The following is a 27966-nucleotide window of genomic DNA, read 5'->3' on the forward strand; positions in this document are numbered from 1 at the left end:
ATATGAAATCCCTGTCTGCAAGATTGGTAAAAGCAGAGCAAGCTAGCTCAACTGGAGGCTGATTCGTCGAGCAGTCCGAGTTAAGGAGGCTACACTCATTGCCCAGAGAGACGTGGCTGATGTGGTGTGAGTTGTGGTGGAGATTTTGGTGAGTTGAAGAAGCTTTTTTGGTGTGGAAAAAGTTTATTTGAGCAGGCTGTTTTGGAGCAAGCGAGTGGAGAGAGAAAGCACGAGGTGCTGAAGCCAAGAGAGGAAGCTTTTGGAAGGAAGTTTTTTTTGGAGTGAAGGAAGCCGAGTGAAGCCGGCTGATTTCTGGAGGAGTTTTTGTATTATTGTGAATAAGTATGCGGTCTTTGATTACCTAGTGGAGTACAAAGTTTTGAGGTATCTCTGTGTGGTGTTTTATGTTGGCTGGTGGTGCCCCTGTCTTGTGCTGTCTTTCTGGTGTGGGTGGTGTGGTGAACCGTGTGAGTAGTGTTCCAGCCAGTGTGCTAATGGTGCCCCCGTTGGTGTTAGTATTTCCAAGGCTGTTGGATGGACAGCTATAGAGGCAGGTGATTCCGTGTCCGGAATTTTCGACAGCTTTCTGGTGCCCCCACTGAGGAGAGCTCAGGTATTTCTCTTGCCTACGAGGGGTGTATGCCCCAGAGTAAGAGATTGAAGGAAGGTGTTTCCAGTTTTTTTCTTTGGTTTGAAGGTGAAGCTTGGGGATAAAAATGATGTCGTATCCAGAATTTTTTGGTGGTCCTAATAATGAAGATGTAGCTGATTTTCTTGAAAGAATGGAGGTTGCGTGCATAAGCAACCACATCAACGAGCCAGCACAGGTATTGCGGTTGCTGATGTTTGAAGGGAGATGTGAGGGCATGGTTCAAAACTTTTGAAGAGTCGTTAAGGGATGCTGAGCCACGCATTTCAATGACTGAGGATGGATTAAAGATTGCACTTTTGAATAGGTTCAAGAAGGTTGAAGATCCAGACAGAGTTTGGCATGAAGTGCAGGGGTTGATACAGGGCGAATTGGAGCCGATTGATGATTATGTGAAGAAATTCTCTTTGCTGTGGGAGACCTTGTGGGCTTTGGGAGAGGATCAAGTACCTCTTCGGACACGATGAAGAAAGATCGTTTTGCTGCAGGATTGAAGGGAGGCATTCACTGGAAGGTTGAATTAAAGAAGCCCAAATCTTATGAGGATGCTGTGGAGATTGCCAAATCAAAGGATTGGAAGTTGCAACGGATGAACCAGCTGGGGATGGTTCCAATGAGGCCTGAAATTAGAAGGGTAGAAGTGGTACCGATGAGAACCGTGCTAGAAAGAGTGCAACCGACAGAAGCTCAAGTGAATAATGTCACATCAGAAAGGACAAAGGTGGCACCCACAGCTGTTAGCTTCTGATGAAGGGCTTCAACAGGACATGAGGCAAATAGTGGATTGTATGAAGAATCTGAGTCTGAAAATGATAGGGAACACAGGTGGTGGACGTGGCGGAGGCAGAGGTTATAATCAGGAAGGGGTTGAAGGTCAGACAGCAGGCTATGGAAGTGGTTGTGGTTTTGGCAGGGGTAGACGGTTTATTCCTACATGTTGGAATTGTGGTGAATTGGGGCATATTAGTCCTGACTGTGATAAGCCTCAGTGAATGGGGGGTGATATGTATCCCTTACCCTCTCAGATTCCCAATAGGGCAAATGATTATGGGATTGAAATTAAAGGTGAAGCAGGGGCTAGTGGGTTGACAAATGAGGAGAAAGGTAAAACTAAGGTGGTGGATGTGGTCACCCTCCTTGAGAAGACGAAGGAGACAGAAGCTGATGTAATGCCTTTGGGGAAACGGACGCCATAGGAAAGGGAAGGCAGGGATGCTATAGGGCCTAGCAAGAAGAAAGGTAAAGTGAAGGAAGGAGGGGATGTAAAGGTCAAGCGGAAGCAAAAGTCTCGTAGGAATTTTCAAGTGACTGATTTTCCGTTGGGGGTTGGGCAGAATAGCTACAATTTACAGGAGGACATGGATGGAAGGAAGGCTAATATTACTTTTGGGCAATTGATAGAGTTAGCTCCCAAATTAAAACGTCAGTGGAAAAGACTTATGAACCCGAGAGAGGAGGAGCCTGCCAGAGGGATAGTGACTGTTTTATCTATTGAGGAGTTGCCTGATATATGTCCTGTAGTGGATGTATGGCACAAACGGAAGAATTTGGGAGAGGCATATATAGATGGTGGTGCACAAATTTGTGTAATCACACTAGCAACTGTGGAGAGGCTTGGTATTAACATTACAGAAGCGTGTGGTTTCCGTATTCGGTTGGCCAATCACCAGAAGGTCAAATGCTTAGGTGTGATCAAGAAATTAGAACTACAGGCTTTTGATGTAAAGGTGCTTGTAGACTGTCATGTTATGCCGGCCAGGGAATGGGTGCATTCCCCATCATTTTGGGAAGACCATGGCTTAGAGCGGTGAAGGCTGTTCAGGATTGGAGGAAAGGGGTCATTACTCTGTATGACAGACGAGGGGATAAAAAGTAGTTTAATATGGATAATCAAAAGCATGTTGATGATGAAGAGGAAAATGAAACAGATTCGAGTGTGTTGATGACACAACTAGTAGCACCACTACTAGTGAGGGAACAGAGGACACTTCATCCAGTGAGAAGGATGCAGACATGGATGCCCTGGTTATTGAGGAAGTGCTTGGCAATGAGGTTGCCCAACAAGAAGAGGCCATACAGGAAGAATGAGAGGAGGTACAAGTGAATCATGAGCAAAGGTATGCATGTGGTGTGAAAGAGTATGCTTTTGAGTCTTTGGATGATGTACCTTTGTGGGATGAGTGGGATATAGAAAGTCTGCAGGATGATGAACGTGAGTTGGAATTGGATGATCAAATGTACATTAATGTTAAGAAAGCCACAAGTAGAATTGATGCTATGAAGGAAGAGCAACACCAGAAGACTATGAATGATGTTGATGCTATGGATGAGACTATGGATGCTGTAATAGATGAATTTCTTATTGGCCTTGATAAAGATGAGCATACAGGAACTGAGGTGGATGCTTTGGCAATGGTGCCTTTTGACGGGGAGTTTGTTTTACCTGTAGTGGTTGGCTTTGATGGTGATGTTTCTTATGTTGATGGACAAGAAAGTACTATAGCACAGCAGGTCTTTCTTGATGAAGCTTTCATCAGTTATTACCCCCACAGCAGGAGTTGCTTCACTGGTTTTCTTATATTAGTGTTGACCATATCAGTGATTATGGAATTGAGATGAGGCAAGATGCTATGTATGTCAAGAGCTTTGTTTCCAAAAGTTCTTATGTTATGTTTTGGGATGTGGGATGGCAAATTACGTCTTCGGAAGATGACAGTGTTTCTTTGAACACATGGAATAGAGATGTTTTGGTTACTTTGTGTGATGCTCAAAGGATTGACGGAGGGAAACATGGTCATATGCTTTTTGTTGCTGATCATAAATGATTCAGCAGGCTAGGGGTTGGGCAAAGTATGTCAGGAGTTTTTTGAGTGTGTTTTTCTGGCTTGTGTACATATAGATGCATGTTTATGTGGCACTGGGATGCCCAATACTCCACCCAATGAACTACAATGAAGCCTTTTTACCATGTGATGATGTGTTTGATGCAGATATGTTGGTTGGAAATGGTGTAAGCATCAATGGTATGATGTTTCGAACACATTGTGGAACACCAGAATGTGAGTTGTTGGGGTTGGGATCTTGTGAGTATATGTAGAAGAGTAGGAGTGGATCAAATCTTTGTAGAGGCCGCACATGTAATCGGAGATCTTCATCACCAATATCAAGTTGAAGGTGTGCATGGAGAAAAAGAGACCTTAATACACAAGGGCTTTAATAAATACTATGTAATTTTATAAAAAGGTGGCGAAGGTGGAAACATCGACCAAGGAAATCGGCTGCCAACAGCATGGTGTGCGGGTGGTTGCCAAATGCAGGGCACCGACTTGCCCGATTCAAAAAAGGTGTACATAGTAGGGGTGGCCGCCTCTGAGCTAGCGGATCAGGAGGCTTCTTTGTTAGCTGAGTAGAGGGCAGCAGAGGAGAGGGTTTGGTGTTGCCGTCAGAAGATGTTCATAGCAAAGAGATGTGTGTTGCCTTGTTAGACTGATGCCACTGTTGTGGCCAGGCGATAAGGTCCAGCAGAGGCATGGGAGCATGCTAGAGCGCCTTTGAGAGAGTGGTGCACCCAGCACCAGAGCTGCTCGTCTCAGTGGTGGCTGTGGTTGAGCAAAAAGCGTCGGTGTCAGGTGGTGAGGAGGCCTCAGCGCAGTAACCACCACAAGTCAAGACAGTAGGGCAGTGGTTAAGACAGCCAATCCTCATGTGTTTGGAGCTCGGACGGGTTTAGGGTCGCCGGTGGTATAGCTAAAGCAAGGAGAGGGAATAGAGCCTGGTAGCACAGAGTGATCGCTCTGCCGGTGGCTGAGTCCTTGTTTGTATGGTTTGCGTGACAAGGTGAGAGGGAGCTTTGGGTAAGGTTTTTGGTGGTCGCCTACAATGGCTGGTGGCTGGCGACGACAGAGAGAGTGGCTGGGTTTGTGAGGAAGGCTACTGCTGCTACGAAGAGAGTTCGCCTTTGTTAGGCGAGATAACTGGCTGGTGGGGCTGCTTCTTTGTTAGCTGTGCAGAGCTGAGTGAGCGGAGGGAGGCTGCTGCAAGATTGGTAAAAGCACAGCAAGCTAGCTCAACTGGAGGCTGATTCGTGGAGCAGTCCGAGTTAAGGAGGCTACACTCATTGCCCAGAGAGACGTGGCTGATGTGGTGTGAGTTGTGGTGGAGATTTTGGTGAGTTGAAGAAGCTTTTTTGGTGTGGAAAAAGCTTGTTTGAGCAGGCTGTTTTGGAGCAAGCAAGTGGAGAGAGAAAGCACGAGGTGCTGAAGCCAAGAGAGGAAGCTTTTGGAAGGAAGTTTTTTTTGGAGTGAAGGAAGCTGAGTGAAGCCGGCTGATTTGTGGAGGAATTTTTATATTATTGTGAATAAGTATGCGGTCTTTGATTACCTAGTGGAGTACAGAGTTTTGAGGTATCTCTGTGTGGAGTTTTGTGTTGGCTGGTGGTGCCCATGTCTTGTGCTGTCTTTCTGGTGTGGGTGGTGTGGTGAACCGTGTGAGTAGTGTTCCAACCAGTGTGCTACTGGTGCCCCCGTTGGTGTTAGTATTTCCAAGGCTATTGGATGGACAGCTATAGTGGCAGGTGATTCCGTGTCCGGAATTTTCGACAGCTTTTTGGTGCTCCCACTGAGGAGAGCTCAGGTATTTCTCTTGCCTACGAGGGGTGTATGCCCCAGAGTAAGAGATTGAAGGAAGGTGTTTCCAGTTTTTTTCTTTGGTTTGAAGGTGAAGCTTGGCTGGCGACGATAGAGAGTGGCTAGGTTTTTGAGGAAGGCTACTGCTGCTGCGAAGAGAGTTCGCCTTTGTTAGGCGAGACGACTCGCTGGTGGGGCTGCTTCTTTGTTAGCTGTGCAGAGCTGAGTGAGCGGAGGGAGGCTGCTACAAGACTGGTAAAAGCATAGCAAGCTAGCTCATTTGGAGGCTGATTTGTGGACCAGTCCAAGTTAAGGAGGCTGCACTCATTGCCCAGAGAGACGTGGGTGATGCGGTGTGAGCTGTGGTGGAGCTTTTGGTGAGTTGAGGAAGCTTTTTTGGTGTGGAAAAAGCTTGTTTGAGCGGGCTGTTTTGGAGCAAGCGAGTGGAGAGAGAAAACACAAGGTGCCGAAGCCGAGAGAGGAAGCTTCTGGAAGGAAGTTTTTTTTGGAGTGAAGGAAGCCGAGTGAAGCCGACTGATTTGTGGAGGAATTTTTGTATTATTGTGAATAAGTATGCGGTCTTTGATTACCTGGTGGAGTACAGAGTTTTGAGGTATCTTTGTGTGGTGTTTCGTGTTGGCTGGTGGTGCCCCTGTCTTGTGCTGTCTTTCTCGTGTGGGTGGTGTGGTGAACCGTGTGAGTAGTGTTCCAGCCAGTGTGCTGGTGCCCCCGTTGGTGTTAGTATTTCCAAGGCTGTTGGATGGACAACTATAGAGGCAGGTGATTCCATGTCTGGAATTTTCGACACCGTCACACTGACTCGTAAGCACGGCACAGGTAGTTGTTCCGAATACTACCGTTCCAGTATTGATTGAGTATCTCACAGCGCCTGCGGTTTCAGCTTTCGGGGTGGGGACCGCAGTCTTAACTGATGTGGTGGTGGTTACCACAATTCTCCCTTTTCCGTGGGAAACCCCACATTATGAGGTTCAACCAGCGCACCTGGAAAGTGTTGTGCGGTTACTTCAGCATACCGCAGACTTCTGCCGCAATGTTCCTCAAGCTAGTGCTCAAGCTAGTGCTCAAGCTACTCGCATAACTGCTCTTGAAGCACAAGTGGCGCGGTTTCACAGTCTCAAAATGATAATTTGTTGCATGAAGCTAATAGGATTCTAGGTCTTCAAAACAGAATTTTTGCTAGCTCTGGAGCAGTGGTTTTGCAGGTGGCTGAAAGCAGTGAGGAGGCTACAAGAGACAATCATGAAGTCTTTTGCAGAGCTCTTAATGAAGAAGTGGCCAGACACTGCACTAATGAGGCCTTAGCTAATTATTTGCCAGCAGCAGCATCCAGGGGATGTCCTGATTAATATGGAAGAAATTTAGAGTCCTTAGCTTTAATGCTTAGTTTTGAAGTTGCTCATCAGTGGTGGGAAGAGCAAATTGCTTTGTGGAAGACCAGTGTTTCACAACAACAACCATCACAAGTTTCCAACGTGAGTACTGTTTCTGTTCCCATTGCACAGAATGATCGGGGTAAGGCTCCTATGGAAGAAGGTTCTGCTTCGAAGCAGCCTGTTCTTCCGACTACTGCTTGGTCAGATGCAGATATTGCCAAGCTTGTCTGGGAACGTGACGACGTAGTCCGTGCTTTGGCAGAGCAAATTGCTAAGAGGCACAGAGCTTCTTCATTGGTGAATAGGCAGAAGGAACAAATTCAGCGCCTATGTTTCTGGCTGGAGCAGATGGGACACTCATTTTCCCTAGCATTACCCCCTCAACCATCGTATTGGATTGAAGCTGATTCATATCTTAGTCGGCATTATGAGCGCCATATGTGCCTTTTTCTCAGCTTCAAGCCCCTCCTACTCAAAGGGTCATTCTCAGGGAACCTACACCTGAAGAACGAAGGGCCGGCCGGAATGAATATGTGCAACAATGGATTCCTTGCATGCAGTGTCCTGCAACACGGCCAGTAGTGACAGAAAGATACACGGATCTGGTGCGGGAAATTGATGAATTACATAGAGCCACTGTTCCACAGTCTACGGAAGAGCATGCTGCAGTTGCTGCGGAGGATGCAACTGTTTCCGGTTTTGCAGGAGAACAAGTGGAAACTTTGGATTCAAATGATGAAGCTTAAGAGGGATGCAGATGCGGTTGGATGGATAAGGCATTTGACTTCTATCAAGATTAACTTTTTTGCCATTTTTTGGGTTCGCGCAAGTCCACCGTGCATGCCAAGTGTTTCGACATTAACCGCACATCGCAACGGCATTCTTGTAACCGCATTGGGTAAGTTGTAATGCACAATAGTCAGTTAGGGATAATGCGTAATATTCAGTTAGGGATTCCAGGGGATGTCATTGGTAGATGTATCTATTCGGATCACAGGATACTATTTCTTTATATGGATGTAACTGTATGTACGAATAAAAAGGAAAAATTATCATCAATCAAATCTGTTGCAATGTTTTGTGTAATTTTTCCATACTTGTCTTCAATCTATCATGTTGTTAACTTAATCTTTTATCCATTTGTAAGATAAGTATGCTGTGAATGAAGGTAACCAGTCCCGTAATCGCTTAGTGTCTGTGCAAGAAGTAAATGCGATAACAGTCTTCCTTCACTTCTGAATCTCCCAGCATCTTGATTCTGATTAGGGCCTTGCTGCCTCTTTGGGGGTGGAAAGTTTGAATCAGTTGCCGGGGTTTGGAACCTTTTAAAGTTTGAGGGTGCAGGCTTTGGTAGGACCTTAACTACAAATGCTTTGGCAAAGTACTTTGCCATTCTGACAGCTTCTGCCATTGAGACTGGTTTGGCATTTTTCACTAAAGTGTCCAATGGCTCGTTCATCCCTCGAATGAATCTGGCCACATCAGTTGCTCTTCATCCAAAAGTGGAGAATATTTAAGGAGAAGGGCAAATGCCTGATGGTATTCTTCAATCGTCCGGCTATCCTGCTTCAGTTCCAAGAACTCATTCATTTTGGTTTCCAAGAAGCCCGGAGGACAGAACCTCTTCCTGAGGTAAGCTTTAAGATCTGACCAAGTCAGGGTATTTCGGTCAAGACGGTTTGTCTCGCAATGGTTCCTCCATGCGACCTTGGCCGTTTCCACAATTTTCAATCTGGGGAGAGCCATCTTGCTCCTCTCGTTAAACTGGTTACATCAAAATACTCTTCCACTGCCTCAATCCATTTTTCCACTACTTCTCTCCTAAATGTTCCCCTTCACCCTTGAAGGGACCAGGTTGGGATTGATGGAGGGCTTTACAAACATCCGGATCTAACTCTTCATCATCGGTAAGAGGATTCGGCTGCCTACCATGGACCGCGCGCCTCATGATTCTGACAAAACGATATTTATTATTAGACTTATGACTATTTAATTTTTTGAGATTTATTTCTTAAACAATAAATATTCCATCATAATTCTTGAAAACAAGATTCACTCTGATAATTTTATTAACCAATATTCACAATCACGAAAACAATTTGGAATCTTTTGCAAAACATCATTTATTATCAAAAGTTTTTGATATATATATAGAGCGTCTCACTCCAAAAGTCACTGCCTCAATCGCGTACGCATAAAAAGGCAATACTGCGATACACTGCACTAGGACAAACGGCGGTATGGACGGCGGCACATCAGAGCATAAGCTACGCAAAAATGCGTGTTTGTCCATGGAGCGGGGTTTATATAACTATGGGGTACGGGTATGGGCACTGCGCAAAGCAAGGACGAAAGGATGGTGTACCAGGAAAGGCTATAGATAAGTGGCCTGCATGGCCAAGGGGGAAAGGCACGGTGTCGGTTAACAGGGAAAGGAGTGGTACGCATGTACCTTATCTAGTCACGGGCAGCATGGGTGTCCACGTAGCGGTACGTGTGGACCACACAATAGGCGACCGTCCTTTGGTTCTTGTGCGGCCATTGTATGGGCACCCTGGTAAGTGTGTACGGTCTAAATTTTGGGGCAGGGTCCCTAAATTTGGGGCACCGACGACCTCGATTTGCGTGTGCCGGACCGCCCCGAGGGGCAAATTTTTTTTTGTCCGGGATGTTCTCCTGGTGCAGACCGTTTGTCAATCGGACGCCCGGTCGTGCATTTATTAAGGCTTAAAGGTCGTTGCTTTTTAACTAAAAATGACTAAAATTTACGTATAAGCTTGATTCGGTGTCCGTTTTGGATGTTGTAAAATCCTATATTAGGGTAAAATCACACGTAGATTCCAAATTTGGGCTCAGAATTTAAAGATTCTAAGTAGAAATGACTCATTTAATAAAATCATTGATTTTTATACCATAAAAACTCATAAATTTATCTATTACATGGACATTTCTTTATAATACAGGCGGTCCTAGCAACTGCTCCTCCGTGGCCTCTGCCATGCCCACTGCCTCTTGCACCTTGGTGGATAGGGGTTCCATGTCCTTGATTTCCTCTGCCACCTTGGGGAAATGATGTTGCCATCTTGGGACAGCTGGCCCTAAAGTGTCCCGGCTCATTGCACTCAAAACATAGAGGGCCTTCTCTAGAAGAAGCACCATACGAGCGGGGGACAAAAGAGTTGCTTTGTCGCCCTCTGTTATAGTAGGGAAAATTATGTTGGGGTTTCTTGTAGGCTTAATCTTTAGGATTTGCCTCAGGATAAGATCTCTTTTGAGGCTTAGGTTTGTCAGTCCCTCATTTCTTTCACAAGGGGCTTTGCTCATATGAGAGCATCCTGTAATGTGCTTGGTCTTATTGCTTCAAGGTGGGAATCTAAGGGTTCATTTAACCCTTGGCAGAAACGAGCCACTTGCTGGGAGGTAGTCATAGCTGGGGCATACTTCCAAAGAGTAATAAATTTGGAATAGTAGTCCTCATCAAGAGTTAAGCTGCACTGCCTAAAACTAAAAAACTCATTCATCTTTATGGATTCATGGGATGGGGGAAGATATCTTTCCTTCACGGCCTGCTTCATGTCTTCCCACATTTGAGAATGCTTGGTGACTCCCTTGTCATGGCACCACTGTTTCCACCAGAGTTTAGTATCTCTAATGAGGCGAAACCATGCAAGCATAGACTGATTTGCTACTCCAGTACGGTGACAGAGAAATAATCGTCCGTCGCTTCAATCCAGACTTCAGCATCCTTCTCAATCTTCGAACCTTCTCCTTTAAAGGAGGGAGGTTTCATTTGCTTGAGCAGAAGCTTCTTCTCCTGGATATCAGTGTAAAGTGCATTGGGAAGTGGAGGGTGATCGTCTTGGCCATCATTGTAAAAATAATTTTAAGATTACAAGATTCATACTTGCACAACGCTTATTTGGAGAGTAAAACATTGAAATCGTTTTATTTCCAAATATTTACAAGGATGAGTTTTATTACAAAGATCTGAGACTAATATAATTAGTCTTATTTGCCATCAAGGAAAATTCCTAAGCTTGACTAGGACATAAGGGTAGAGCGGTCCACATAGGTGAAATATGGGGGTTCCGTTGTAGTTTATAAGACTCTCTAAAAACTGATGGTAAGGGTGGTAGACTCTGGATTGGGGTAGGTCCCAACATAGCTACTCTGTCAGGAGGTAAGACCTATGCTATGATATACACGATTCATCACACTGATAATGGTGCTGTAATTCTTCTCCTAGGAATAAAGCGGCTAAGAAGTCTAAAAATACGACAAGAAACTCTAAAATTTCGGGGTGAATGATTATAGAGTTGGACATAATGAATAACTCCTAGCTTTATCAAGATCATGGCTAGCGAGATATTATGCCTGAGTCTTTGTCGTTGATTGGTATTGACGTTAATACTTCGCCCTCCAGAGAACCACATATGCTGACGTCGTTCTATTGGATCAGGGAAGTATAGATCCTCAAAGTGACGAGCGAGTCTCACTCTATTTTCTTGGGTTGTAGCGGAGTTGATGAGATTTTTGAAAGTAAAGGCGATCAGTAAGACAACGTTTTGAGAAGTGGGGCATTGATTTTGTTAGACTCATTAGTTGAGTTGTGCATCCATCTCACAAGCCCGATATGTGATCGTGGCACAAACTATTTCACAAAATGGGCAGAGGCAAGAGCCTCTAAACGAGCTGATGCACAAACCACAACTAAGTTCTTATATGAACAAATCATTTCTAGATTCGGCTGTCCACTGGAATTAATCAGTGATCAGGGATCACATTTCATTAATGAGATGATTGAGCACTTATGTAAGATTCCTCCCCCAGCCTCTCAGGATATCCAGTATCTTCCCCTGTAATCATTTCCCTCTTCAGAAATATAAGAGATCCTGTTTCTACCTGTTTTGGCCTAGAGAGAGAAAATATTCTAGAGAGATAATATTCAAATTTTAAATATTTTTGGATAGAAAAATACCTCATCTTATTAAAATAAGTTCCCCTGAAACAGAAGTTCAAAAAGATTTTCAGAAGGTGCATTAGAAATTAAGTATAATCTGTTCAAGAGGCATTATCTTGGGGGTGAAGATTTTTTCGAAATTTTAAATTAAGGTTCCTATGGACCAATAAGATTAATCCAAATGTAGGGAGGAGATAAATGAAGAAATAAAAGGAAAATCCCCCAAAAATGAGTAAATACTCACATAAGATGAAGAGTTGACTAAGGACAAGGTTAATAGTTAAAAAAGAGAGATATTTAGGTGAAATGATGCATTTTTGACACCTCTACATGGGGGAATTACCCTCATGAAGAGGGTGCCTATTTCACATGCTTGAATGAGTTTTAACTCCCAAATAATGGGATATTTTTATCTCTCCTCTCTCCTGTTTCAACTAGATCCATAAAGTGAGCAAAACTGACCTAAAAATGGTCAAAAATTGACCAAACTGATCTGGAAAATTCTAGAATCAGTTTTCTTGGTTAGAGGCTCACTTTTTCTTATAAATAGAAGCCCTCCCCTTTGTTGAAACTTAATAGTGTTTTATGCACTGTTACTCTGCTCCTCCCAAGCCAAGAACTGTGAATTTATTAATAATTCACTAGTTTTTGACATTTCCCTCTTCCAAAGATTGGTGGCCACTCTTGTTACAAACAAGAGTTGAACCCTCAAACCATCAAGCCAAAGGAAAGCTCCAAGAAATTATGTAAGTAGAGATTCTTGTAATTTTCTTATTGATTTTATGTTTTTCTAATGTTTATGATTGTTTGAAGTGATAAATGGATGTTATGCCTTGATCGAAAGGCTTTTCCCCTCTCTCTTCTTAGAATCAACCCTTCTTTATCCTAGTTAAGTGAAGATTATTGGAATTAAACTTTTTATAATGTTTTCTCTTTTATAAGTGAATTTTGATTAGTATAGATTACTTTAAATCAATTAGAGTTAATTTTTAAGATAAAATTAAGTAGGAAAATTTAAAAAATGGTCAGCCATACAAAGGAGGTTATGGCAAAATTTTTAGAAATAAGAATTATCTTTTATTATGCTAAAAGAGTAATTCCTATCAATTCTATACTCTAAAAGTGTCATTTTCATGCATAGAAGATGCATATTGATTATTATTATTTTTATGCATAAAGGAATAATTTTCTTTTATTATGAAAGTGTTACTTTCATCAAAATTGATTTTTATGCATAAAGGAATAATTTTCTTATGAAAGTGTTACTTTCATCAAAATGGATTTTTAGGCATAAAAGATTATTATTTTATTGTAAAAGTGTTTTTTTATCATATTTGAATTTCATGCATAGAGGTATGCATAAAAGATTATTATTTTATTGTAAAAGTGTTACTTTTATCATAATTCAATTTCATGCATAGAGGTATGCATAAAAGATTATTATTTTATTGTAAAAGTGTTACTTTTATCAAAATTAAATTTCATGCATAGAGGTATGCATAAAAGATTATTATTTTGTTGCAAAAGTGATACTTTTATCATAATTGAATTTCATGCATAGACGTATGCATAAAAGATTATTATTTTGTTGGAAAAGTGATACTTTTATCATAATTGAATTTCATGCATAGAAGTATGCATAAAAGATTATTATTTTATTGTAAAAGTGTTACTTTTATCATAATTGAATTTCATGCATAGAGGTATGCATAAAAGATTATTATTTTATTGTAAAAGTATTACTTTTATCATAATTGATTTTCATGTATAAAAGTATGCATAAAAGATTATTTTTATTTTTATTATAAAAGTGTTACTTTTATCATATTTGATTTTCATCTAAACGATTATATGCATAATGGTATGCATAAAAGATATTTTTATATTAAAAGAGTGATTTTCATCATAAATGATTGTATGCATGAACATATGCATAAAAGATATTTTTTTATATATATTAAAAGTTTGATTTTCATCATAAGTGATTTTATGCATAAATAGGATGCATAAGAAAAATTCTTTTATTCTAAAAGTGTAATTCCTACTAAATTGGATTTATGTATGGAAAGATGCATAAAGAATTTATTTTAATCTAAAAGTGTTATTCTCATCAATCTTGATTTTATGCATAGAAAGATGCATAAAGAAATCTATTTTTAATTCAAAAGAGTTATTTTCATCAATTTTAATTTTATGCATAGAGAGATGCATAAAATTAATTCAAAAGAGTTATTTTCATCAATTTTAATTTTATGCATAGAGAGATGCATAAAGAAATCTATTTTTAGTTCAACAGAGTAATTCTCATCAATTTTGATTTTATGCATAGGAAGATGCATAAAAGATTGATTTTTAATTCAAAAGTGTCATTTTTTATTTAAAATGAATTTATGCATAAGAAAATGCATAAAAGATTGATTTTTGATTTCGAAAGTGTTATTCTCCTTAAAATGGAATTTATGCATAAATAGATGTGTAAAGAAATCTTATATCAAAAATAATAATTCTCTTGTATTCTATAAATAGATATGAGGATGTGAAACGAATTAGATAGATGAAAATGAACGAGGAATAGATGGAGATGTATGTATGTGAAAGAATGGATGTAAGAAAGGATGTATGTGAAAGAATGGATGTAAGAATGTAGATGTATGTGAATGTTAATGTGGATGTGAGAATGTGGCTATGGATGTAATAATGTGGATGTATGTGAATGTGAATGTGGATATGGATGTGGATATGGATGTATGTGAATGTGAATGTGGATGTGTGAATGTGGATATGGATGTATGGATGTGGATATATGAATGTGAACGCGGTTGTAAATGTATGATATAGATGTATGGATGTGAATATGTATGTGAATGTGGATGTATGAATGTAGATGTGGACGTATGAATGTGGATGTGGAAATGGACGTATGGATGTGGATGTGAATCTAAATGTATGAATGTGGATGTGAAAATGGATGTATGGATGTGTATGTATGATGTAGATGTGGATGTGGATGTAGATGTGGATGTGGATGTGAAAATGGATGTATGGATGTGTATGTATGATGTAGATGTGGATGTGGATGTATGGATGTGGATGTATGAATATGGATGTGGAGATGGATGTACGAATGTGAATGTGTATGTGGAATAACGAATGCGAATATGTATGTGAATGAATGAATGATATAAGATGTGAATGAATGAGATGTAATGAGAAATGGATATGATGAGACATAATGTAATTTAAGAAAGTTAGGAATGGATGTATGTGAAGTGAATGAATCTAATGTGATGGGATGGAAAATGATGTATCTGGTTAAGAATGGATACGCATATGATTTTGATTTTGGATAAGTAATATGGATTGATGTGGAACAATGTGGAAAGACGAGAATTCAATATAGAAACTGTATTTGTGACTTGTTTGTAAATGACTGTTTTATGTCATGAATGCTGGGGAAGCATTTTGACCGTCTTGTGATTAAGGTCGTGGAGACCTAACTGATAAAGTTGCAACTGCTGACGCAAAGTCATTGGAGGACGTCTTGCGTAGCAAGGTCGGTCGAGGTCTTGACGAGCCTCGATTCGATTTAAATGGTGAGCTTCCGCTGGTACGGTGGATGAGGGATCAAGGAAGCGGCCTATGAGTGAAGTGCTAGGTGACCTGCGAAGGATCCTAGAGGGTGCTGACCATACGGTGCTTGGGCTCTAGGGATCGCCGAAGATACCCACACGTGCATCGTGGAAGATATTGGAATAAGGAGTAAGAGTTATTTTCTGAAACCGGGCATGGATCTGGTTGATTGACCTTGCTGGTCCTCAATGGATGAGTCCATGGCTCTTTTATATGGATCTATTGGTTGATCTTGCTGATCTTCCACAGAGATTCCATTTTGTTATGTGAATATATTGCCGGCTACTATGAGCTAGGAACTATCGACGAGTGAACAGGTGGTGAGCGTTCTGGTTGCCAATGATGCCATAAGTACACCGATGAATGAATGATTAGAAATATGGATTCAACCAGTGATTTTGAGAATAGTGATCAATGACATAATGGTCATTAAAGGATTGTTTTAAAGTTAGCTGATGCTGAGAAAAAGGCAATTTCATATCGGGTGCATAAGTGGTATGACTAGTTTTATGTTTGCATGAACTTCCGGCTAGGGGGCCTGGGAACTCTTTTCCTTGGTACCCGAGACAAAACCTAACGAAATTCCTAATTAGATCCCATCACTACAGTGGTTGGGCGGTTGGCTAACCCATGGGGACTGGATGGGGTTAGGCTGGACTGATGGATCCGTAAATTGAGACTCAATTTCTGTTTAGTTCGATAGATGAAGTAAATCTCGGACAAAAATTGTTCTATGGAAAAAGGATCAACGGCTGTGCCTCTCGATGAGGAAAAAAGCATTGGTCTCTATGATCCAAGTGCAATCTGTCCCTTGATTCTGACTATGGAACTTACGAGTTTGGTCAGATCAGTTCAGTTAAGTAAGGCTTTTGACTACGTTAGGGAAAAGCTATCCTGGTGGAATCGCCCGTGCTTTTCGGGCAAGAGAAGTTTTTCCAAGTTCAGTTTGGAAGAATCGAGGAATTAGTCACCTGTCCGGATATCCGTGGGGCGAGGCCCCGAGTGTGGGACCCTGCCCCATGCAAGATGTGCTACTTCCGCTGCTAGTACCCCGAATCCGTTGCACGGTGGGGACAGGGATCTCACAACTTACTTGCCGGATTCCTTGTAGTCTACCAAAAGTCATCACCTTATTATCCACAAAAGCAAATGGTCAAGCGGAAAGTACATATAAGATTTTGTGTACTATCTTGACAGAAGCCAGCCACACAGATTGGGAACACAAGCTAACTGCAGCTTTATGGGCATATCAAACATCGTATAAGGTAGTGAAGGTATATACTTCCTTCGGTCTAGCTTATGGCGTTGAGGCAGTGATGCATATGGAGTACTTAGTTCCACGCATGCGAATTACGGTGCAAGAGAGGTTAACTAAAAATGAATTAGCCAAAAGATTGGTGGATTTAGAGAAACTTAATGAAACCTGGCTAATTACATCACATGGGCTTATGGTTGAGAAATTGCAAAGAAAGCATTGGTTTGACCATAACCTGAAACAAAAGGAACTGAAAATAGGGAACCTTGTCCTCATGTATGGTGTCGGAAGTAACAAGAAAAAGAAACTAAAATACAGAGGGTTATGACCATTTAGAGTGCCTGAAATCACCCCTCAAGGGCCTGAAATCACCCCTCAAGGGCCTGAAATCACCCCTCAAGGGCCAGTTCGAATTGAAACCATCGAGGGAGTGAGGATACATCAATGGAAGCAAGCTTGAGAAGTATTACACACCATTGAACCAAGAGATGCTCATGCAAAAGAACCTACTGAAACAAAAGGAAAAGTCGGCCAAGGGAAAAAAAAAACAAGCGCAAGAGGAATCCAGGGAAAGGGAAGCCAAGGACAAACAGAGACTCCATGAGAAAATATTGCATGTGACTGTGGCTTCACTAACTCTCCTTGATGAAAATGACCTGGACATATAGCCGGTGTGTCTCAGTGTAAAAGTCTCTATATGAAAGAGAGTTATGCAGTGAGCATTGGATTAATTGATACGAGATAAAGTCATAACTTGATCTCTTCTGAAACATGGGAAGCAACCTCACCTTGAAGCCACTAATGCACAAGTCCTAAGTGTGCATTTGTCCACTACCACAGCTGTGGTATTTTTAAATGTTAATATTTCCATAAAAAATAATCCCTTGGTTGGAAATGTAAGATTCCTCCTTAGCCTGAATAATGAATAAGCTTTTACCTAAATCCCTTGTAATCATTCCCTATTTCAGAATGCAAGAAAATATTATTTTTCTTTGTTTTTACCTAGAGAGAAGAAAAATTCTAGAGAGAGATAATTCAATATTGAGATATTTTTGGATATAAAAATTCTCCTAATATCTAAAATATATTTTCCTAAAATAAAAGTTCAAAATAAAATCTCCAATGTGCATTAGGAATCAATTAAAAATGATATAAAGGACCTTAGCCTAAGGGTCTAGATTTTCAAAAATTTCTGGATTATGGTCCAATTAAGGTTCCCATGGACCAATAGGATTAATCCAAGTGTGGGGATGAGAAAAATCCAAAGAATAAAAGAAAAAACCCAAAAATGAGTAAATGCTCACATAAAATGAAGAGTTGAATGAGTACAAGGTTTATTAGTTAAAAATTAAGAGATATTAGTAAAAAAATGAGATATTTAGGAGAAATGATGCCCTTTTGAAACCTCAGTAAGGAGAGAATGCCACCTCAAGGAGGCACCTTTTTTCTCATGATTACTTGAGTTTTTTAATCCAAAAATGGGATATTTTTCTCTCTCCTCTCTCTTGGACCAAAATGGATCAAAAAGGGAGCCAAACTGGTCCAAATTGAGTTAAACAGAAGCTGGAAAGCTCTAGAACCTAGTTGGACTTGGTTAGAGGCATCCCTCACCTATAAATAGACCCTCATTCCTTTTTGTATTCTCATCTTTGATCTATACCATGCCAGTATTGCCTTAAAATAATCATATTTCTATTATCCCTTAATTTTCCTCTTCTTTTGGGGAGCTTGGAGCTTCTCTCTCTCTCTCTCTCTAACAACTCTTGAAGTTGTTATTATCCTCTTGATGACCAATTTATTGGTTGGGGGCTTTACTGAATCAAGAATCAAGCTAAACTTAGAGGTAAGATTAAATTTTATGGTTTTTTTTAATTTCCTAAATGACTTTCTTCTTCTCAACCCCTCTCAAGCTTGAGAAGCTTTCAAAATTATTGTTTTAACTCAAATGAAGCTTTCCTTAAGAGTCTTAATATTTAATCAAGAAAAAGTTAATCTTTATGCTTATTTGTAATGCTTTCTTTAAGTAAATCTCTCTCTCAAAAAGAATAGTCATCTCTATGGCTAATTCTTTAACAAAAGAATGTTTCTCAAAGATAATCTCTTATTCCAAAACCAAACTCTAGGCTTGATGAGCTAGAGATTAAGAAAATGATATTTTCATGATTTTGTGCTATTAAAATAATGAATAATTCTTTAGATTGTTTATGAGTAGTTTTAAAAAAAACTACTTTCATTCATTCTAAACAAGAAAAGGATTATCCTAGTAAATTGGAAAAAGAGGAATGTTGAATTTAGCTTAATCTAGTGGGATAATCATAATTATGTTTATAATTATGGTTAAAATTATGATTTAAATTCATAGTTTAAATTTAAGCTTAAAAGTAGAACTTCTGTCATATTTTCATTACAAGCTTTTATTCTTCTAAGAAATTTGAAAATTATTAGTAAGAGCAGCGAAGCTATGGTAATTTTTTCAAAAAAAATACATATCTTTTTTTTAATGTATAATACTAAAAGAGGAACTCCTATCATATTGTAGGTTTATAAATGTAAAACAAAAAGAATGATTTTGACCATATTTAGGAAAGAATACTTTTTTGTATTTATGCATAATTATTTAATTAAGAAAAAGAGAAATTTGTGATAAATTTATGCATAATAATTTTTAAATGATAAAAGAAGAATTCCCATGACATTTGGAATTCAATCATTTAAATGAAAAAAGAAGAATTTTTAGCATATTAAAAAATGGATATTTATATTTAATTAAAAAGAGAAATTTTAATAGTATTTTAAGTAGAAAAAGGTTTAAATTAACTTTGATGATGACAAAAGAGAAATTTTTACCATAATTCCACCTAGAAAATTAGGGTATTTTAATGTTGATAATTAAATTGGTGGAAAGAGTATTCTTAGATATTCTTATGTGGATAAATTACCAAATTGATATATATACCCAAAATTGGATTAATGGAAGAAGAGTATTTTTATACAATCCTGATATTCTCGTATAGAACTATTTCTTAATCTATTGTGGTTAGGAAGGAATGAAATTCCTAAAGTTAGAATTTTCCTTATAGTTAGAAGTTCAGTAGATTTTTATCTGAAGAAAATCCTTAAGAATCAAAGTTAGAAGTAAACCAAATAGATTTGGTTAGACTACGACTATGAGAAGGGCGGCCAGTAAACTACTTGCCCATCTCTCGAATCTGAATCAAGCAAAAACCTCGAGACCAATTCCAATTCTTGACACAAGAATACACTACCGTTGAATTAGCAAAGTTTTCCATTAGCCGAAATCACCAAGACTCTAGTTGGAAATTCAGTCAAATGATGGGTAGATTACCCTGATGAGAGATCAATGATTCTCAGTAAGAAAATTTAGATTACGGAAAAGGGTTTTCTGGAACCAATCTCAAACCGGGAATTCTACTTACATAGAACCTCTATTTTGTTTTAAAGGACTGTTTTACGCCAGAATGGAGGAAGCCTTTGGTATGTGATTAACTAAGGGAAGACTCGTTGTTGCAACAGTTGGTGTGGGGAGTTGTTGAGAGACGTCGCTTGCGGGCAAAGCCTGCCGAGGTCTTGATCAACCTTGGTATGGTCAGCCTAGAAGGCACGGGCTATTCCACCAGGACACTCAATATGAAATTGCCATTTTAACAGATGCGGTTGTCTTTAAAACAATCTTTCAATGAAATCATAGTATTACTGATCATAATCCTCCAAAATATTGAGTCCATTGTTTTACAAAATATATCATCCGGACTCTCCGTTGAAGACCAGTTGGTCAACCAACGAGATCCAATATCAAAATTCAGTTCACAAGGGTAATTCTTTTCAGTTCATCTGTATCTTTCTCGACGTACGCATGGGTGTCCTAGCAACCCCCGCAAGCCCGTGCATCACCTAGTCAGAACCCTCTAGGATCCTACTTAGGTGTCCTAGCACTTCACTCAGGGATCGCTTCGTCGGTCCTCACCCATTGTACATAAGTGCCCCATTTCCAGACTCACAAGCCATTTTGAGGATTTATATTTCCCAGACCCAATGGCGAGACGACAGTACAAGTGGTTTGCAGGGTAGTATGTCCATGCCTCTTGCGACTAGCATGTGATGCTGAGGGCAAATATCTCGTTGGTCATGATCCTGATGAGGCTAAAAGTGATCCATGGTGTTATTTTGTATCACCCCACGCCTCGAGATTTCAAACTTTCCTACCATATCTATAGACTTCTTAGCCACTTTATTCCAAAGAGTAAGATAGTAGCTCCTGTAGCAGTGAGAGGGAACATTTATATTGGGGCATGTCTGTAGCCCAGTATCACTGTCTTACGCATTTCTTGAGTAGGTTTTGACTTTCTAGAGCCGAGATGCTCTATGTACATATTGCAACCTTTATATAAAAAAAAGAAATGTTTTGTTGAAAATTCCCTGATATATAAGTGATTGTTTATTATATGACGAATTGAAGAAGCAAGATCTATTACTTGTACATATGTCATAGATCTCCAATAAGATCGTTTATCTTGTTTAAGCAATTATTTTTCGAACCTCTTAAGTCTTAGGATCTCATTGACGAAATCAAATAAAAATTTAATAATGTATCATTTTTGGTAGAATCTTGAGGCGAGCAAACCATGGGCCGACAGCCATATCCTCTCACTGATGAGGAAGAGCTTGACCCCGACATTCACAAGGCCCTTCACAACAGAACTCAATCAGGTCCCTTCAAAGGTGAAGGGGAGAACTTGGGTGAGGCTGTGGAGAAGTGGGTCGAGGCTATGGAGGAATATTTTGATGTTACCGGATACAACGAGAGGAGCAAAATGGCTCTCACAAGGTTGAAGATTGTGGAAACAGCCAGGGTGGCATGCGATACCAACCATCTGGAAAGGAACACCCAGTCCTGGAATGATCTCAAAGCTTATCTAAGGAAAATATTTTGTCCCCCCGGATTTTTAGAAACCAAGATGAATGAATTCTTAAACCAGGGGAGCAAAAATATTAAAGAATATCACCAAGCATTTGCTCTTCTCCTCAAGTACTCACCACCGCTAGACGAAGAGCAACTTATGGCCAAGTTCATTCGAGGAATGAACGAACCTTTAGACACCCTAGTCAAGAATGCCAAGCCAGTTTCCATAGATGAAGCTATAAGGATGGCCAAGGACTTCACCAAAGCCTTTATCGTTAAAGTCCCGCGAGCTCCCTCATCCTTTAAGAGATTCCAAACACCGGAAAGTTCTTCCAACCTTCTGCCTCCAAAGAGACACCAAGGTCCCAATCAAAATCTGGAGACAGGAAGTTTCAGGAATGAAGGAAGACCTTTTTCTCGAAGCTCTTTCTCAAGAACTCCGCTCTTTCAAGAATGCAGAGGGAAGAGCTTCGAAGTGGGAATAGGTGTTTCGGTTTTCAGGGGATTGGGCACCAGCTCAAGAATTACCCATCTCCTATGGGCCAAGGAAGACAGGGTCCCAGAGTTCAGAGACAAAATCCTTCATATCAGTGGTCCCCTGCGCTAAAATCAGGGCAACCCCAGAAGAGTGCCAACTCAGCCTGCAACCTCCATGTAAAGTAGTCTCCAAACTCCCTCCCAGAATTGGGGAAACCAAAGAGAGAGAGAGAGTCCCACCTCAAACTGCAGAGCAGCTAGAGCCATCACTATAACTAAGGAAGTGGAGGAAGCAAAAGGACAGATCTATGCCGCGATTGAGCATCAGGGGCAGAATCATCAATTCTCAGTCCTCCACACTCGAGCAGAGTACCAAGGTAAGCAATTCAAGCTTTTGATTGAATCAGACAGTACTCATTCTTTTATTTCACTAGGATGCCTGCGTAAGTTAGTCCTAAATCAAAAATCAGGGAAACCTATGCAAGTGGAATTGGCCAGTGGAAAGATTCTTTTCACACACCTTGAGACAGACCTTATTCAGTTTAGTCTAGATGGGAACGTAACGGATTGCTAATTTAGAGTCCTACCCTTGGTAATCTATGATGAAATCCTTGGAATGGATTGGCTCCAAAAGAATCAGGCTGACATTCATTGTCACAATGGAACCATCTCTTTCCTTGACCTTCACGAGAATAAAATTCAAGGAACTAAAATTTCTGGATCCCGAGTGCTGCAATTAGTCAAAGCTTCTGTGAGATCCCTGTTCCCATCGCGCAATGGATTCGGGGTACTAGCAGCGGAAGTAGCACTTCTAGCACGAGGCAGGGTCCCACACTCGGGGCCTCGTCCACGGATATCCGGACAAAAGACTAATCCGGCGGTTTTTCCGAAATCGAACCTGGAAAAACTTCCCTTATCCGGAAAGCACGGGCGATTCCTCCATGATAACTTTTTACTCTAATGTAGTCAAGACCATTAGTGATCAAACTGATCCAACTACACCTATAAAGATACTCGATCAGATCAGGGAAGAAACTTGCACTTGGATCATTGGGATCAACGCTTTTTTCCCCATCAAGAGGCACAGCCGTTGATTCCTATCCATAGAACAATTACTATCCGGGACTTACTTCATCTATCGTAATAACAGAAATTGAGTCTCGATTTACGGATCCATTAGTCCAGCCTAACCCCATCCGATCCCATGGGTTAGCCAACCGCCCAACCACTGTAGTGATGGGATCCAATTAAGAATTTGGTTAGGTTTTGTCCCGGGTACCAAGGAAAAGAGTTCCAAGGCCCCCTAGCCGGAAGTTCATGCAAACATAAAACTAGTCACACCACTTACGCACTCAATATGAAATTGCCTTTTTCTTAGCATCAGCTAACTTTAAAACAATTCTTTAATGAAACCATTATGTCACTGATGACAATCCTCATAGTCTCTGGTTGAATCCTTATTTCTAGTCATTCATTCATCAGTATACTTATGGCATCATTGGCAACCAGAACGCTCACCACCTGTTCACTCAGGGGCCTTTTCCATAGTTTCTAGCTCATAGTAACCGGCAATATATTCATATAATAGAATGGAATCTCCGTGGAAGATCAGCAAGATCAACCCACAGATCCATATAAAAGAGCCATGGACTCATCCGTTGTTGAGGACCAGCAAGGTCAATCAACCAGATCCATGCCCGATTTCAGAAAACAACTCTTATTCCTTGTTCCAATATCTTCCACGACGCACGTGTGGGTATCTTCGGCGACCCAGAGCCCGAGCACCGTATGGTCAGCACCCTCTAGGATCCTTCGCAGGTGACCTAGCGCTTCACTCATAGGCCGCTTCCTTGGTCCCTTATCCACCGTACCGGCGGAAGCTCACCATTTAAATTGAACCGAGGCTGGTCAAGACCTCGGTCGACCTTGCTACGCGAGACGTCCTCCATTGACTCTCCGTCAACAGTTGCAACTTTAACAATTAGGTCTTTATGACCTTAATCCACAAGACGGTCAAAATGCTTGCCCAGCATTCTTGACATAAAACAGTCATTTACAAACAGTCACAAAATACAGTTTCTAAATCGAACTCTCGTCTTTCCACATTATCCCTCCTTAGTCCACATTACTTATTCCATATTCCATTCAATGTGTACTCATTCTCATCCATTTCCTCATATCGACGACACATTAATTCACATACACATTCACATTCACATCCATACATCTACATCTACATGCATACATCCATTTTTACATCCTCATTTATACATCCACATCCCATATCCACATTCATACATACACATCCGTATCCACATCCACATCCACATCCACATCCACATCCACATTCACATCCATACATCCACAATTACATGCTTACCTCCATTTTCACATCCTCATCCCATATCCACATTCATACATACACATCCCATATCCACATTCATACATACACATCCATATCCACATCCATACATCCACATCCACATGCATACATCCACTATCACATCCTCATTCATACATCCACATCCACATACATACATACATCCACATCCACATTCCCATTCACATCTATACATCCATATCTACATCCACATACATACATACATCCACATCCACATTCCACATTCACATCTATACATCCACATCTACATCCACATTCACATACATCCACATCCACATTCCCATTCACATCTATACATCCACATCTACATCCACATACATACATACATCCACATCCACTTTCCACATTCACATCTATACATCCACATCTACATCCACATTCACATACATCCACATCCACATTCCCATTCACATCTATACATCCACATCTACATCCACATTCACATCTATGCATATACATCTTCATGCATACATCCATTTTCACATTCATACATCCACACTCCCATCTCCACATCCACACATCCACATACATACATCCATTTCCACATTCCCATTCATATAACCCCATATGCCTTCACATCTAATCTTTTACATCACATCCATTCTCGCCCTATCACAACCCATATACATCTTATCCTATCACATACACTTCTTACCTCATCCCATACACATCTTAATTCATCTTATCACCTCCTAACTTATTTCATAAGCATCTTATCACCTCTTATAACATCTTATACACCTCTTATCACATCCTATCACATCTCATATCTATTTATAGAATACAAGAGAATTCTTATATTTGATATAAGATTTCTTTACACATTTATTTATGCATAAATTCTATTTAAGGAGATTAATACTTTCGAAGTAAAAATCAATCTTTATGCATCTTCCTATGCATAAATTCATTTTAAATGAAAATGATACTTTTGAATTAAATTTCAATCTTTTATGCATTTTCCTATGCATAAATTCAATTTAGATGAGAATGACATTTTTGAATTAAAAATAAATCTTTTATGCATCTTCTTATACATAAATTCAATTTGGTAGGAATTACACTTTTAGAATAAAAGAATTTCTCTTATGCAGCTAAGTTATGCATCAAATCCATTTATGATGAAAAATCACACTTTTAGTATAAAAAGAATATCTTTTATGCATACCTCTATGCATGAAATCCAATATGATAAAAGTAACACTTTTATAATAAAATAATCAACTTTTATGCATACCTCTATGCATGAAATTCAAATATGATAAAAGTCACACTTTTATAATAAAATAATCAACTTTTATGCATACCTCTATGCATGAAATTCAATTATGATAAAAGTCACACTTTTATAATAAAATAATCATCTTTTATGCATACCTCTATGCATGAAATTCAAATATGATAAAAGTAACACTTTTATAATAGAATAATCATCTTTTATGCATACCTCTATGCATGAAATTCAAATATGATAAAAGTAACACTTTTATAATAGAATAATCAACTTTTATGCATACTTCTATGCATGAAATTCAAATATGATAAAAGTAACACTTTTATAATAAAATAATCAACTTTTATGCATACTTCTATGCATGAAATTCAATTGTGATAAACGTAACACTTTTATAATAAAATAATCATCTCTTATGCATACCTCTATGCATGAAATTTAATTATGCTAAAAGTAACTCTTTTATAATAAAATATTCATCTCTTATGCATACCTCTATGCATGAATTTCAATTATGCATAATATAAAAATCAATTTCTCTAGGCTTACAATGAATATCTTTCAATTAATCTAGGATGATAATTCCTAGAATATGGTAGGAAGTCCTCTTTTCATGCTTTGAATGAAATTATTTTATGCGTAATTTTTATAAAAATTTTGCCATAGCTCCGCTGCTATGACTGATAAATCTTAATTTTTCTAAGGGATAAAGCTTATCATTAAGAAAATAATTAGAATGATCCCTAATTGGATCATTAATCCATAATGGATTGAATCATCAATATTCATGAAATACATAAACTAAAAGCATAGAAAAAAGCCATTAATTTGACCTCAAGTATAGATTAATCTTGGATTAAGGATAAACTTTATGAAAAGCTTCATTTGGATTGAGAATGGGTCATGAGTATGACCATTTCTTGAGTAAGAGAGAGAAATTACATAAAAACCATTTGAATTAAATATAAATGGAAATTTATGTAACTCTTAACTATCATTAATCAATTAACTTCAATAGCATTCATCAAATTATGTAACTGTTCACTACCGTTCATCAAGTAACTTCTATAGCATTCAAAAACCATTCCAATTAAGCTTCTCAAGCTTGAGAGGGGTTGAGAAGAGAGAAACCTTGAGAAATTATAGAAAAGATCAAAATTCACCATTTACCTTACAAATTGCTTGATTCTTACAAATTATAGAAATTATAGAAAAGATCAAAATTCACCATTTACCTTACAAATTGCTTGATTCTTTGTTCACGGTAGAGGCCCCCAACCAATCAATTGGTTAAGTATGTTGATGGAGCCACCAATGGGGATTGAAGAAAGAGGGCAGCTCCAATTTCTTCAATTTGGAGAGAATTTTAGAGAATAGTAGAAACTAGCATTATTTCAGCATAACTCTAGTATAGTAAAATTCTTTCCTTTTTTTCCAAAGGACTCATGTTCTATTTATAGGAGAGGGAAGCTCTAACCAAAGCTAACTGAATTCTAGAATTTTCCAGATTCAGTTTGGTTGAATTTGGACTAGATTTGGATCTAGTTTGATTACTTTTTGATTCGGTTTGGTTCCATTTTGATTTGGTTTGGTTCAAGAGAGAGGAGAGATAAAAATATCACATTATTTTTGAGTTTAAAACTCATTCAAGCATGTGAAATATGCACCTCCTTTAAAGAACTCCCCTTCCTTACATATGTGTCAAAATGGAATCATTATACCCAAAATATCTCATATTTTTAATATTGCTCATAGTTCTTTTACTAATAAACCTTGTACATTTTCAACTCTTCATCTTGTGTGAGCATTTACTCATTTTTGGATACCCAAAATATCTCATATTTTAAATATTTCTCATAGTTTTTTACTAATAAACCTTGTACATTTTCAACTCTTCATCTTATGTGAGCATTTACTCATTTTTGGATACCCAAAATATCTCATATTTTTTATATTACTCATAGTTTCTTACTAATAAACCTTGTACATAGTCAACTCTTCATCTTATGTGAGCATTTACTCATTTTTGGGTATCTTCTTTTACAAAATTGGATTTATCTCCTCCCTACACATGGATTGATGCTATTGGCCCATAGGAACCTTAATTGGACCATAATCCAAAAATTTCTAAAAATCTAGACCCTTAGGCTAAGGTCCTTCATACTCATTTCCAATTAATTCCAATTGCACATTGGAAAGTTCTTTTTGAATTTCTGTTTCAGGGAAACTTATTTTAATAAGATGAGAAATTTTTCTATCTACAAATATTCAAAATCTGAATATTCTCTCTCTAGAATATTCTCTCTCTCTAAGTCAAAACAGTTAGAAACAAGGTCTTTTATATTTCTGAAGAGGGGATTGATTACAGGAGAAGATGCTGGACATTTTGAGAGGCTGGGGAGGAATCTTACATTCTCTCC

Source organism: Cibotium barometz, chromosome 23, assembly GCF_041138505.1.
Source record: "Cibotium barometz isolate CiBa-2024 chromosome 23, ASM4113850v1, whole genome shotgun sequence".
NCBI classification, from domain to species: Eukaryota; Viridiplantae; Streptophyta; class Polypodiopsida; order Cyatheales; family Cibotiaceae; genus Cibotium; species Cibotium barometz.